Here is a 13,326-nt window from a genome sequence, read left to right as displayed (position 1 = left end):
AGCGTAAGGTTGCACTGAGCCTGTCCATCCCTTACTCCTGATATGAAAACAAGAGGCTTCTGCTCACTTTAAGAAGGAAGTCATCCAAACTGACTCCAGGTGAGCAAACAGACGAACAGACACATTGCATTTCCTACAAGGGAAGACTGAGCCAAAAGTCTTCAGCTTTAGAAGTGACTATGTCTTCCTGGGCTTGCTTATACCTTCGAGGGATCCTGGCGCAAGCCATTCTCATTTTTTTAAGTCAGACAATTGACTTCAGTTTTATTACAAAGCTTTTATTAAAAAACAAATGCTCAGCACATAAACTCAAACTGGAATGACAAAAAAAAAAAACCAAACAAAACGGTTGACAGTATTTTTGGCAAAGGCTGTGCCTTACTATTTTAAAAAATGAGTACATCAATGCTCATTTCAACAACTGGCATAAAATCCCACTAACAGGCTAACAAAAACGGATACAAATACAGAACAATCGAAGTAATAATTCAAGTGCTGGGCTTTTTACAAGGAGAAGGGGAATGGGTGAGAAGAACTCACTGCAGTCAGATTTGCTGGATGTATTGCTTATGTTTACAGAGTACATGATGCGAGACTGACGTGTCTACTGACCAGCTGACTGTTGTTACATTTATTTAGTTCTATGGGACACTGCATTATATAGACTGAGAGGCCACTATTTGTTACAAATAGTTTAACAAAAAAGCCACCTTTTTTTTCCATACAGGATTTTCCTCTGGAAGAAAAAAAAAAACAAACCAAACCCATTTATTTAAAAAGTATTTTGGATTTCTGACACTTGTTTAAAAGCTCATACCTAGTAAAATATACACCAAAGAAATTACAAACTAAAAGTTAAAATATAAAAGCATTCAAGTTTCTTAAAAAAGCTAAAATCAAAATTGATCCTGTCGCACCATTAAATAAAAAGAAGGTTGAGTGTGTCATCCTAGTCCAGGCAAATTCCATTCCTCGATGTGCTGTATGGGGCAGCTGTGGTCTACGTTACTCTGTTGGCTGAAGCAGGCAGAGACAGCCACGCTACTTCGCTGACTCGATATGGACACAGATGAGACAGGGGCTTAAGAGTGCAAGGCAGAGGTGGAGTGAAGACAAAAGCTGCTCTGCTGACCCAGGAACTCATTTGCTCTATTTATATCGGGGCTGGACCTTGTGATAGTGAAGAATTTTGGCAGTGATTGTCTTTATGATTCAGTGTCTCTAGCAGTGACATCAGGGTGAATGACATCCTAGACAGACTCCTTGGGGATGGTCTGTGTGGATGAAGGACACACCTAGGGTTTAACAAGCTTCCATCTCCAGAAGGGGTCCTGGTGTCGCCGCCTTTGCTTTGCAAGTTGAGAAAGCATTTCTTTTCCCACCTACAGGGAGGGGAAGAGAGAAAGAGCGTGATGAAGACAATACCAAGGTGGTTTTTTGTTCTTTTTTTTTAAATCCTCGAACAAAGCTGGTGATGGGTCACCGTAACTCTATGACGCAACTGTGTTAGTGGAACGTGTGCTTGCAATGTCAAAATTAAATGCAGAGTATTCCTACTCGCTCTTGCTTAAAGTTTGCAAGATTATTTATGGAGACTACTTTAGATTGTAAATACAAGTCCACCCCAAGTAGAAAGGTGGGGTTTAAGCCATTTAGACATTCAACATATTACAGAAGTTAATTTCCTTTTGTAGTGAATTTCATTTATCTACATTTGACACACATTCTGCTATAAAAGTAGCCATCCTCAAGCTTTGGTGCTACAGTGGTTGAAGTCAATTAAATCTCTACTTCAGAGCCTGAAGCTCTACTCCTTGCAGAAACAAAGAAATGCTGTGTTCTGTAAGCAGCTGGGTAGAGGAATATGGTGGGTGAGCACTGGCCCTACTATGCGTCCACACGACTGGGGAGGATGCGTTGTGCTCTTTAGTAGGGTAGGGAACATCTTCCAGTTGCGTAACAGCCATGGGCCTCTTACCTAACAGTAAAGTTCACTAGGATCTTGGAAGGATTTATGTTCTTATAGCACGTGAAAAGGCCAACAGTGCAAGCCTTAAAGGTATGGCTCAGCCAGAGAGGAACAGTTCATCATTAGGTCTCTGGGTTACATCAGCTGACTTGCGCAATCGCTAACTCAACCATTACCCGTGCCCTTCTGACCCAGACAACTAGGTTATAACAGGGACTCCACCCAAAGACTGTCTAATGAGTCAGGCGTTCTTCCACAGACGGACATATGCTCTCCAGTAATGGTCTCGAGATTATTGGTATCTCAGAAAATCTGTGTTAACCTCTAGGCTTCCAGGTAGTACTCAGCTGCCAAGCAAACAGAGGGCTGAACGAGCAGAGCTTTTGACAACAACCAGTATTTGCACAGGAATGCAGTCTGGTAGAGAAGGCGAGTGAGTTTTCACCATAAGAAACAGAAAATGCCTAGTCACACAGAGAAAATACACTGCCAGCACTTTGAATCATGCAAGGCAAGACAGAACAAGTTTAGGAAGAGATGCTTTAAACCATAAGTCAAATTTCTATTAGACTAATCATAATAGATAAACTGCATGAGCCATTGTGCCCATACTGGTTGAGTATAGCTCTTGAGTAAGGAGTTACACAGGATAATGTACTCCAGGGTTGAAAGCCTCCAAAACTGAGGCTCTGAGTTTTGGGTTTGATTTTAGTGGGCGCAAGATGAGGGCCCAACGTCTTGCTAAACAAGTTGACTCCGTCAGAGGCCACCCACACGGCCATTGTTTTAATGGAAAGTTGAGGACACTGAAAAAGTTTAGCTGCAGACTAAGTAAGATTGAACAAGCACAAATTCGTATCCTACTGTCCCGTATAGCTTTAATTTGAAGGATACTCTCCCCTCCCCCTAGATATCACCATTCCTAATACATAAATGAATATTTTTCACCTGCTGCTAGTAGCCACAAAAGGACATTTCAAGTCACTGTGGCCTCTTAAACAGCACAGCTGAAAGTCCACTGGCGAACCAGTCATTTCAATAGTGGTGGTCTGTGTTGACTAATTCAGTTCCTATTTCCTCATAAAACCAGCCCAAGTCCCAACTAAAAAAAGCCTTCCTGCCTTCTTTTTTTTTTTTTTTAAGTAGCACAGTGCTCTGTAACACATGCGGATCAAAGAGCTGTGAAGGGCTCTACCTTTCCAAGGAGCACGAACGAGAGCCCAAGCAAACAGGAGAGGAACACTGGGGAGAGCACCCTGCAGCTTTATATTTATTTTGTGCCTTTTCATCCCGGATTTTCAAAGGTTTGGTCCAGGTTGCTCTTCCTGGGAAGGTTTTCCTCTCAGTCTTACATGAAAACATTCAGCTTCCTGTTGAGGAATGGCCCTGAGGCGCCAGGCCAGTAGTTCACAGCAGCCTGATACAAGCGCTTCGATTCAGAGCTACTCCCCATTAGCAGCCAGGAATGTCTACTTCACCGAAGGAAATGAAATGCTCTTCTGTTGAGATGGTTCCCTGCCTCCTCCCCCCTTCCCTTACCAGCAAGCTGTCTTTGAAGTCAGGAGGTTAAAATAACGACTGCGGCCTTGCTCTGGCCCTCAGCTTTTTCTAACAGTGGCCAACACTTCTTTCTCAATCCAAAGGCAGCTTTCACAGGGCCTGCCTCCTTTCTGTAGCCCCTTTCGGCACCTAAATTGTATCCCCTTCCAATAGAGAGGCCGCAGATAGTACTGTAATTCTGCAAGGGGACAGGCACAGTGAAGCCCCAAATATTTTTATTTCTCAGTAAACGCTGCAGTACAGAAAATTACACAGTAGCGATCCTGAAAACAGCATCTAGAACCCAGCCTTTCCCCAGCTGCACATTAAGGCTACACACTGGAAACTGCTTCCACTGCTGATAAACTAAATAATACCTAAAAAATATGAGCGACGATGGTGTTGCCTTACAGATATAAAACAGGTCAAATCAGGATTCTTTTCAAGAAACCACAGGCATGTGCTAAGGAGACTGAAGACTTCCCACATCTAAGGCTTCACTGGGGGGCTGTAGCTGAAGTCTGGCCAAGCGAGGCATGCCCTAGCAAAGCCCAATCCACAAGTGAAGTCGGCGCAAAGACTGCAATTACAGCTCCCTGGCTGTGGTTAGGCTTCAAAGAAAGTGCTGCAAGTCACATTTTACATATGTGAAGTCTTGAGCCTGAGCCACAATAGGAGGCACTGTCTGTGCCATTTGCAGTGTACATCTGACTGCAGGAGAGGAAAAAAACCACCAAGAAACCACACCTCAAGAAAGAAACAGAAATAAAATTCAACAATAACTCAGCATAAAAAGAAAAGCCTTACTACTGAAGTGATAAAACTGTGTTTTGGGAATCACTACAGTGAAACTAAAGCCTCCTAACAAGCCTGGGCTCAATGGCTTGGAGCAAGAGCATCAGAGGGAGATCAGAAGTCTTGCCCATGCTTGGAAATGAGACGGATTGAAGGGTTAGTTTGCGAGGGCCTTATCTCAGTTTTTCTAGAACAAGGAGGAGGATTATGCAGTTTCATCCAGGTCATTCTAATTGGAAGAGGTTATAGAAGAAAATCAAGAGTGTCTGGGTCAGTACAGGATAAGAGATAGCTAACCCTTTGCAGAAGGCAAGAGAAAGTTAAAATTTTAAACTAGGTACTTTTTTTTCTCTGCCTCTCCCTATCACAAGTTGTTTTCATACAGTTCTAAAAAATGACAAGACTACATATAACAACAGTTTAAAAAAAAGTCAGTCTCCAAACCTGGCTTTTAATCCAGTACTTCAAACAACATGGTAAACTTGGGGACCCGGCAGCTGAAGCCATCATTTTCTTTTGAAGTCCAAACCGAACACGTTTGACTTACTGCCGGGGTTTATCCAATACTCCAAAAACTTGGGTATGCAAAACCAGGTCATTATTTATCAGAAAGGTTCACACTGTTTGTGAAGCCCCTTTGTATTTTCTTTAGCGGCCGAGCTGGAGAGAGTTTCAGGCACAAGCGGATAGATGCCGGCCCTGCAGTCTGCTCCTCTTCCTGCCCAGCTGTGCCATGGTTTGTGAGGTTAGCCTAAACCAGATCCTTGAAATGTTCTGGGCAAACAAAAACAAACACTCCACAACCTTTATGTTTCTAAACAAAAACACGCCTCCCAACAAAACCCCAGTCGTTTTAGTAATCCGATTTGCTGCAGGGTCCCACATGCTGTTACAGCACATGGATAGAGGGACCTACCGGAGACAGGAAAAAGCCCTTTCTGCAAGAGCTGGATACCAGCAGGCAGCAGAGGAAACCTTTTAAACTGCCTTTGTTGCCAAAGAAATTACATGAAGTTGTACCCTAAAACTGTAACAGATACTGCCACATCGAAGCTATTTCAGTGGTAATTTTTTCTTTTTGTTTTTTTTTCCTTGCCGCTGTTGGCTTCAGCCCATTGCTGGTAACTGTGAACTGAGCCTCAAGTAACAAATTACTCACTGGTGTTTTGGATGCCCTGAAGTAGCTACTCCTGAAAATATCTCTCCATTGACTACAGGTAGAGTCTGGTGTCCTGTCCTCTTATTTTGGCCTAAAGTAGATGCATTAGGTGAACAGTTGAAATACCTCCCCCCTTTCACCCCTCGCCATGAGTCAGAGACCCTTTCCAGAGCAGGTTAGCATCAGCATGGGAAACACCCAGGTATTTGAGGGCTCCCACGTCATGCAGCTGAAGTCAGGTGATGCCAAAACAGGTGTGGCTCTTATCAGAGGCCCCCAGCGTAGGCAGCATGAAACTAGAAGCCCTATCACTGCACTACAATCTTTAAAATGATCCTACTGGAAGACCACAACGTGTTTTTCCTGTTGGGGTGGGAGGGGAGAGAGGTTTCATGTTTATGATAAAAAACAGATTACCTCTAGACAGCTGTCTCTAGCGGCTTCTGGAAGAAGACTAATATACTAAAAGTGATCTGCAAGGGAGAAAGAATAGGTTTGTCCCCTTTTTCTATCTTGATGGCATATAATAAATATTCAGAAGACTATTTTTAAAATTATGTATTTTTTAGACTGAGAGCTGTGACAATACATCTGTTCTGAAGTAGCAGTTTCAGTGGCCTTAGTTTTCACCTGCTGTAACAGAAAAGACATGAGGTACTGCTGAAGTAGTAAGTGAAAAGTCTTTCAAAAGAAAGAAATAACATTTCCTTTCTCTATTATCTTTTCTGCCACAATTAAACATAGATTAGAATTTACACTGTACTTTGAAATACAATCGCAACATTTAAATCTTATAGTACATGGAATAATTTAAACAGTTGCTTTCAGGCAACCGAAGGAAAGTCAGATGTAACTCGAATATCTTCCTGAGCTTCATCAAGTCCTCTTCTACACAAATATGTCCACAAAGCAACACTACCAGTGTAAGACAGCAGTAAGAAACCACTAGAGAACTCAAACACACCAACTTCACTTTGATGCAATTAAGTCATCTCAGCAAAAAATCTACTGGTCTGAAATACATAACAGGTTTGTGTATTTCAAAAGACACACATATAGGAAGAAACCAAACTGTTTATCAAATGTAGTCTCACCTAGTGTCAAGGCGAATGCACACATGATAGAAGTAATTATATGTAGTTATTTTGGCAGTAACGTTTTACGTCAGGCAATTTCAGGTATCGTAGGGATGAAGGATAGAGGGCTCCCAAAATTCCTGAGTTTAACTTAATATTAATGAGGAAACATGTATCTTACTTTTGCAAGGAGGAAACAACTTCAGAAATTATGTCGTTGGTATTAAGCCTCCTTGCTTCTCTTACCCCGGATACTGCTCTACTACTGTGGCAAGAACACTAATTCAGCGAGATGGTTCCTCGTGGCACTACACCCCAATGACACCTTCACTGCACAAATGCTTCCAAAATTTGCTCCCACTGCTGGAACCAAAGGCAGAAAGCAAATTTAGGCATTTTGTTTTTTATTTTGTCTTCAGGATAGCTGGGTTTGTATTCAGGTATATCAGAAGACCTCTTCAATCACAATCTCTTAAGAGTCAGACAGAAACAAAACCCAGTTGCTAAGCTTTGACAGAACTGCATTTGAACACAATTCTGTTGCAATTAGAGGGCAAATTTCACCCAAGCTTATCTCCAGAGAAAAATGAGAAATACTTTGACAATGTCATAACAGCTTGCTTTCTAGATGTTCAGGAATACAGTATCAATTTCTCATTTTGAAATTTTTCAGGCAAATACACTAAAAAATGAAAATGCAATACAGACCTGAGATAAGCACCGAAGTGCTGAGGTTTTCTTCCAATTGGTAGTGAAACCATATCAAAATGTTACTTTTTCGTTATGAAACAGTTTGTTTCTACAGAGTTTTTCTCATGACCTTAGAATTCTCAGTCAGTTGGCGAGTTTACTAAATGCATGAAAATACACCGTTTTCACCCAGAGAAGAATGGTGCACCAGCCGTCAACTCCCTGTCCCCACCCTGTCCCACAGGAAGAGTTAGAACAATAGTTGTTCCCACTGTTCCTTCATTCTAGCTACTGCTAACACCTCAGAAATGAAACACTATGGGTTGTTGTGGGGTTTTTTTAATCACTTTTAAATGTGGCTGAATTCAAACTTCATTAGGCATCTCTGACAAAATAAACTAGTTCTAGACATTGGCCTGCTGAATTATCTACTTTTGCCCTTTGTCTGTTTAAAATACAAAACGTTACAAGTCAGCTTCATTATTGACTGTGCTACAACCTTTGGTTGCAAAAAAACTAAAGTCTTCTTAAATACTTACAAAAGGTTCTTGTTTCCCTAATCCCGTATCTATGCTGATTGCCTAGCTGAAAGTGTTCTGTTAGTTTTTTATTTAGAAAACCTACGCTTGGCCCCTACCCTGATTTACCCTTATCCCTCACTTAGTCTCTGATTGCACCCAAAATAGCTTTTATACCCTTCCTTCCTTCCTTCCTGCACTTCACAAGTCTCCTCTGCCAGGCTGCTGAAAGAAACTGGGGAACTCTGTCTGCTTTGCCACATCTCTCCCAGCAGGTGTCAGTGCCCTTCTGTACCTGCCACCAAAACTGCAGGCGGCTTTGTGTCAGGTCCGCTCTTTTAGACATTTCTCTTGATGACGGAGAGCCTGGAAAAAAAGGTTTTCTATCTTTCACTCCGGCAAGAGCAATGTCAGGTCAGCGTTAAGTTGCAGGAGGGGATCTGTCTGAGGGCTATACCCTTTGTCTTTGGGAATTTCTATGCCTGTCTGAAAAAGGCTGAAGTTAAACAAAGTACTCAATAATACAAATACTTCAATCCAATAAATTATCTTCTATTCATTTTGTCCCTCTTGCCTATGCTGAAGGCCACCATTCATTAGCAAAACAGGGAATAGGGAAACATGAGTCACACAGAAACCACAATTTTTAAAGCAAATCAGGACATGGTTCTGCACCCCCATCACACACCAAATCTCACACAACAACTTTCTAGGCTCTTTTTAAAGCTTCTGAGCAGTCAAGGAGTATGAAAAGGGGTGGAGCAATTGTTTCATTTTCGGCTACTCCAACAGCAATTTCAAGAGCACAGGACAAGCCAGGTTAGAAAACACGTGCCTCAGAAAGCAAGGGACCACCATCCTCTTTGCATCTCCTTTCTAGGATGCTGGCCAGAAACCCATGGTCAACCATGATCACAGTGATCAGACGGTACTTTTCCACAGTATTCTGGCTGCAGATTGGTCCACTTTATAGTCTGCTTTCACAACCTCACTCCATTTTACTTCTAAGTAATATGGAAAATATAATCCTGTCATAGATTGTTACAACACTATCCAAAAATCACTTCTGCACTGAAATTTGGCTCTAATTTCCATGTAGAAAGTTCAAAAGGTTGTAGATAATTAATCGTTTTAACAGTTTTAATCGAATCCTTTTAAGTGATTCTGATTGTAAATAATTTTGTTGAATTTTCTCATTTTTGAGAGCTTTGCTGATCTAAATGCTAATTGTCATGGAATTCTGCAAGACACAAATACACTTCTCACAGGTTTTCAAACATCTATTACACTTCTCTATCACTCTAAATGTTTAGCCCTTGAAGACATACCAAAACACAATGTTAAATTGTGTAGCTTCTAAGGACTTCCCTGTTGCATCCTGCCATATGTCAAATGATGTACCTTTTACAATTACTGTACGTAGCAAATCCTAAGAAGTTAACTATTTCCATGTTGTGGAACAATCAGGAGGTATTTTTGTTACACGCTTCTATTTCCTTGCTAGTTTCAAAATACTCATGAGATGCTAAACCCCAGCTTTTTTCCTTCCAAAAGTCAAACTGGACAGGAAATCAGGAATCTCCACATCTGACACAGAATTGCTCCCATTTACAAGTCTTCTACAAGGTTGTGCTTAAGATAACAAGAAAAAACCCACCTTTCTGAAAGGTGCTCAGCAGATGATCTCTGCATTGTCCTTAATCTTAGCTTTCCTCACCTCCCCTCCCTCCTGGCCTCTCCCAAACTCATCTTTAGCATTATCAGGTCTTACGAAACTCTTGATTAATTTCAAAAGGACATAAGAAATACAACTTATTTGTTCAACAAATAAAAGTTATTTCAAACATCCTGTTGGGCCATGTCAACTGAAAATAAAATCCTGCCTGGGGTCAGTTCCGCAACTATTAAAGAATAGTGACACGCTTTGCAGCACCTCAAGATAATTTAGCAAAGGCTGGAGCACCAGGTCACAGTATTTCTAAAGCGGTCTAATATTAAAGTGTTTTACAAATTGGCCATTCAGCAGGCTGGAGGAGATCACAGAACTCAGCTAAGTTGTAAGTAGTGAGACCATAAGAATCCTCCTGCTCTGGACAACCCCAGAAAGAGGAGCAACTTAATGCTACCACCTTTTCACTGCTTAAATGATGGTCAAGCCTAAAAGCAGATTAGATTTCCACCTTAAAAACTGGTTACATGTTGAAGTGTTCATGGACACAAAAAAACAACCACCCCACACCCAAAACTTTCACAGTATCTTAAATCATTTCTGTTTGCCTGTCTCTTCCGTTACTTTCCTCTGAACATCCCACCACACAACCCTCCCACCATTTCATCCTTCTCACTTACATCACCGTAATTACAGCCCTGGCTGATCTCCTTTGTGCTGATCTCAAGATTCTTTCTTTGGTCTTGCCACCTACTCATTTCTGATTCTTCTCAGATAACAGAACCCTAGTCTCCTTCCCAGACCTCCCACCCTCCTTCCCCCTCTTCCTTGCACCATCCGTACGAGTAAGAAAGCTAGTGTTTTCCTGTCTTCAAGAGCTCTTTGCGGCACTCACTGAAAGGCATTCCCCAAACTTATTATCTCCATCCAGTAAAGACTTCAACAGCTCTGCTGTGGGCCTGGTAAGATATTACGCTCGTGGGCATAACAGTCTTTGGATTAGGCTTGTGAAGGGCAACTTAACCCTCAGAAGTTTACTTTGAAGTCTGTCTGGTTCAGGTTCCTAAATCATTCTGTGCATTTACTGCCAGCTAGAGCACATCTGTATGTGCTCTCCAGTGGAAAGCATTCACTCGGCACGCAGCACTGAAGTGAGGCTGCCTACGTGCGCATATATGGAGTCAACAGCACAGTCCTCCTTCAGTGGAAGAAGATACTTGCTGTTCTCATACATTTTTATAAATTGCATGACAGAGAGATGGGTATTACTGATGGTTTCCACACTATTACAAAGCTTAAGGGGAAGGAAGGAATGAAGAAATGAGTGTAAGAGTGAAAGAGAGAAAACCCACAGACTCAGAACATTCATTGTCCTCTATTTCAACTCATCCTCTACTATGGAAAATGGAACAACAAAAAGTAGTTCAGTGTAGGCTAGACAGTCATCCTTAGATATCGAGGCATCCAAGAAACCAAGTATCCATCAGTTTTTAACTGTCACTTGAACCTTAGTTGTATGCCAATCCCAACGGAGTGTTCTGCGTCAATTCAGGTAAAATTATGTGTGTTTTGCTTACTGGTACTGTGTTAACTTCAGTGGGAAACGTACAACAATCGTGGACCTGGGTAACTAAGACAAAATACCAATTATGTAAGCCAAGGTTAAAGAAGCTGCCTTTTTTTTTAAAAAAAAAAGGTATAATACTTTCGGCAACCACTGTAATTAACGACGCTTTACAGTTCTGTTTGTTGTGTAGGCTACAGAACACAAATGCTGCAATCCACATCTAAAATCAGCATGACTCAGGCATATTGCAAAGGGCAAGATTGTCTGCTTGCCTGAAAAACTTATGCTTGGCAGGAACAAAAAAAGAGCACGCATTTTGCCTTTTCACTTTACTTCAGCTTTAAAAAAACCCCATGCAGTCCAAAGTCTTAGACCCAACCAAGTTTAGACTAACCAGCATAATGGCATAAAGATAGAAGACACTTGAACCACACTGACTGACGACTGGCACAGGGAGCAAACTTAACTGGGCTTTCTCTGGCTGCAAGTCCAAGCAGAGCGAGGAGCTAACAGGAGGCTGCTTTGCTGAGCACTCTGAGTGCCAAGAGATTGTGCGGCCAAACAAGGCAGAGAGTGAGAGGACAAAGCCCATTCCTGGGCTTTCTATTATAACACATTGCTGAGTTCAGAAAGTGCTATTTTTTAAACAGCACAGAAGCAACTATTACGTCAAATGAATTCCACTCCTACTAGGCAATGCATCACATAGAGAGGAGCAGGAGGACCAGCCTTTCAGCACCAACACTGAGAAATGAGGATCTCGCTGTGGTACAGTGTGCACTCACGAGCAGACTAGATGGTGTTACTGGATAAGTGTAATCACTGGTCATTCCACCTTCTGTGCAGATGATGTGATATGAAGACAGGAATACGACGCTCGAAATGCAACAAGAAAACCAACTGCACCACCCATGAAATACCACTGTAGCATCGAGGGAAATATTCTTGATATAACTGAATACAGTCTCATTTTCTTTGAAGATGTTTTGTTAGTGTACAGGTGAATGAATTTTTAAAAAGTCTACCCAGCCAGCATCTTGTAGAGGTCAGCACATAAAATGTGCTCTGAAGCCAGCTTCTAACCTGCTCTTATGAGCTATGACAGTCTGCTGGCTGGAAGGGTTTGCACTGCTTAATAAACCCATCTCTGTGCTTCACAGGCAGACTTGCAGCACGTCAGTGAGGTATGGTCAATTTGAAAATATTAAGGTTAAGTAGTGAACACCTAATAGATAGCCGGTATAAAAACCATCAGTAGTCAAAGTAACATTAGCTTTGGGATATGATACTTCTGTAATTTTTTGCTAAATTAATATTATTGCATAAAATTTATAAGAAAGCTTATTTTACAATTCAGTTTTATCATCAGGAAAGCTTTAGAGATGTTCTTACCATGCTTCAGATGTAGGCAGCTGTCATTCTGGGGCCTGTACCTGTAGAAGATTGTTTTCCTTTAACAAATTTTTGTTACAGCTTTTTTGCACATTCCAAATAAGTTTGTTTGCTATAACAGTACATGGATTTTTTTAGTGTATTTTCGGTTTTGTTGTTTGTTTTTTTTTATGGTTCTTATACCAGCCATTTTTGTTGGGGAAACCAGGGTATTTCTTTGTATATATTTTAAGGCAAAGTGGAGACCTCACTGATGCTTTTAGCCAACCTACTAGACAGTTGTTAGTGTACAAAGAAATGTAAAATACAGTGATAAAAAATATGGTGGGTATAAAAAAGGTCAACATAAAGTTTCCAGTGTCCAATAATCCCACACAGTATTTGAGTCCTAGTTACGTCTAAGGATGATACAACATCAATTCAGGAGAAAAGCAAAGGTAAAGAAAGGATAGGCATTGCAGGAATGTGTAAGTTCAGCCAAAGATGTTGATGTAGTCAGGACTGCTGTATGGAGAGGCGTAAGGGAAAGGAGACATACATTTGTGTGCATTTTCACAAGCTTGCATTCAAAGCAAAGTATCTTATAACATCTATCAGAAGCAAGTGTTAGAGAAAAGCATGTAGAAGTTAAATAGTGCAGGCTCTGGTATCTAAAATATACCTGAGGTGAATGGTAAGTAACAGTTGGTCATGGCCTACCTGATGCTGATTCCTGCAACTTTTCTCTCTTCCTCTTCTTTTTCTTCCCCTGAAAAACAGGCAATTTTACCATACCGCTACATGCACAGAACTTTTTTTTGTCACTCCCCCACCTCACAGCATAGGAAGGAAAACCATCTGGACACTGAGAAGGCAGTTGGGAAGAAAAACAATTGGTTTTGGGGTAGCTAAAACCTTTTCTAATCCACTTCCAACTGTTTCAATGGTTACAAGGTTTGGTCTCAGCATCTAT

At 41.3% G+C, this 13,326-nt stretch overlaps 1 long non-coding RNA gene across 1 annotated transcript; it reads right to left on the bottom strand.

Moving 5' to 3' along the window:
• Positions 1-262: 262 nt before the first annotated feature.
• LOC104274246 lies at positions 263-13,122 on the bottom strand. Its single transcript, XR_717821.1, has 3 exons — positions 13,074-13,122; positions 12,375-12,415; positions 263-1,382 (listed from the first exon to the last, which is right to left on the bottom strand). It is a non-coding gene; the product is annotated as an uncharacterized LOC104274246 (long non-coding RNA).
• Positions 13,123-13,326: the final 204 nt, after the last annotated feature.

This window comes from Apaloderma vittatum, unplaced genomic scaffold, assembly GCF_000703405.1.
Source record: "Apaloderma vittatum isolate BGI_N311 unplaced genomic scaffold, ASM70340v1 Scaffold40205, whole genome shotgun sequence".
NCBI classification, from domain to species: domain Eukaryota; kingdom Metazoa; phylum Chordata; class Aves; order Trogoniformes; family Trogonidae; genus Apaloderma; species Apaloderma vittatum.
Note: the sequence above shows the minus strand (reverse complement) of the source record. Positions and strands in the feature narration are given on the sequence as shown.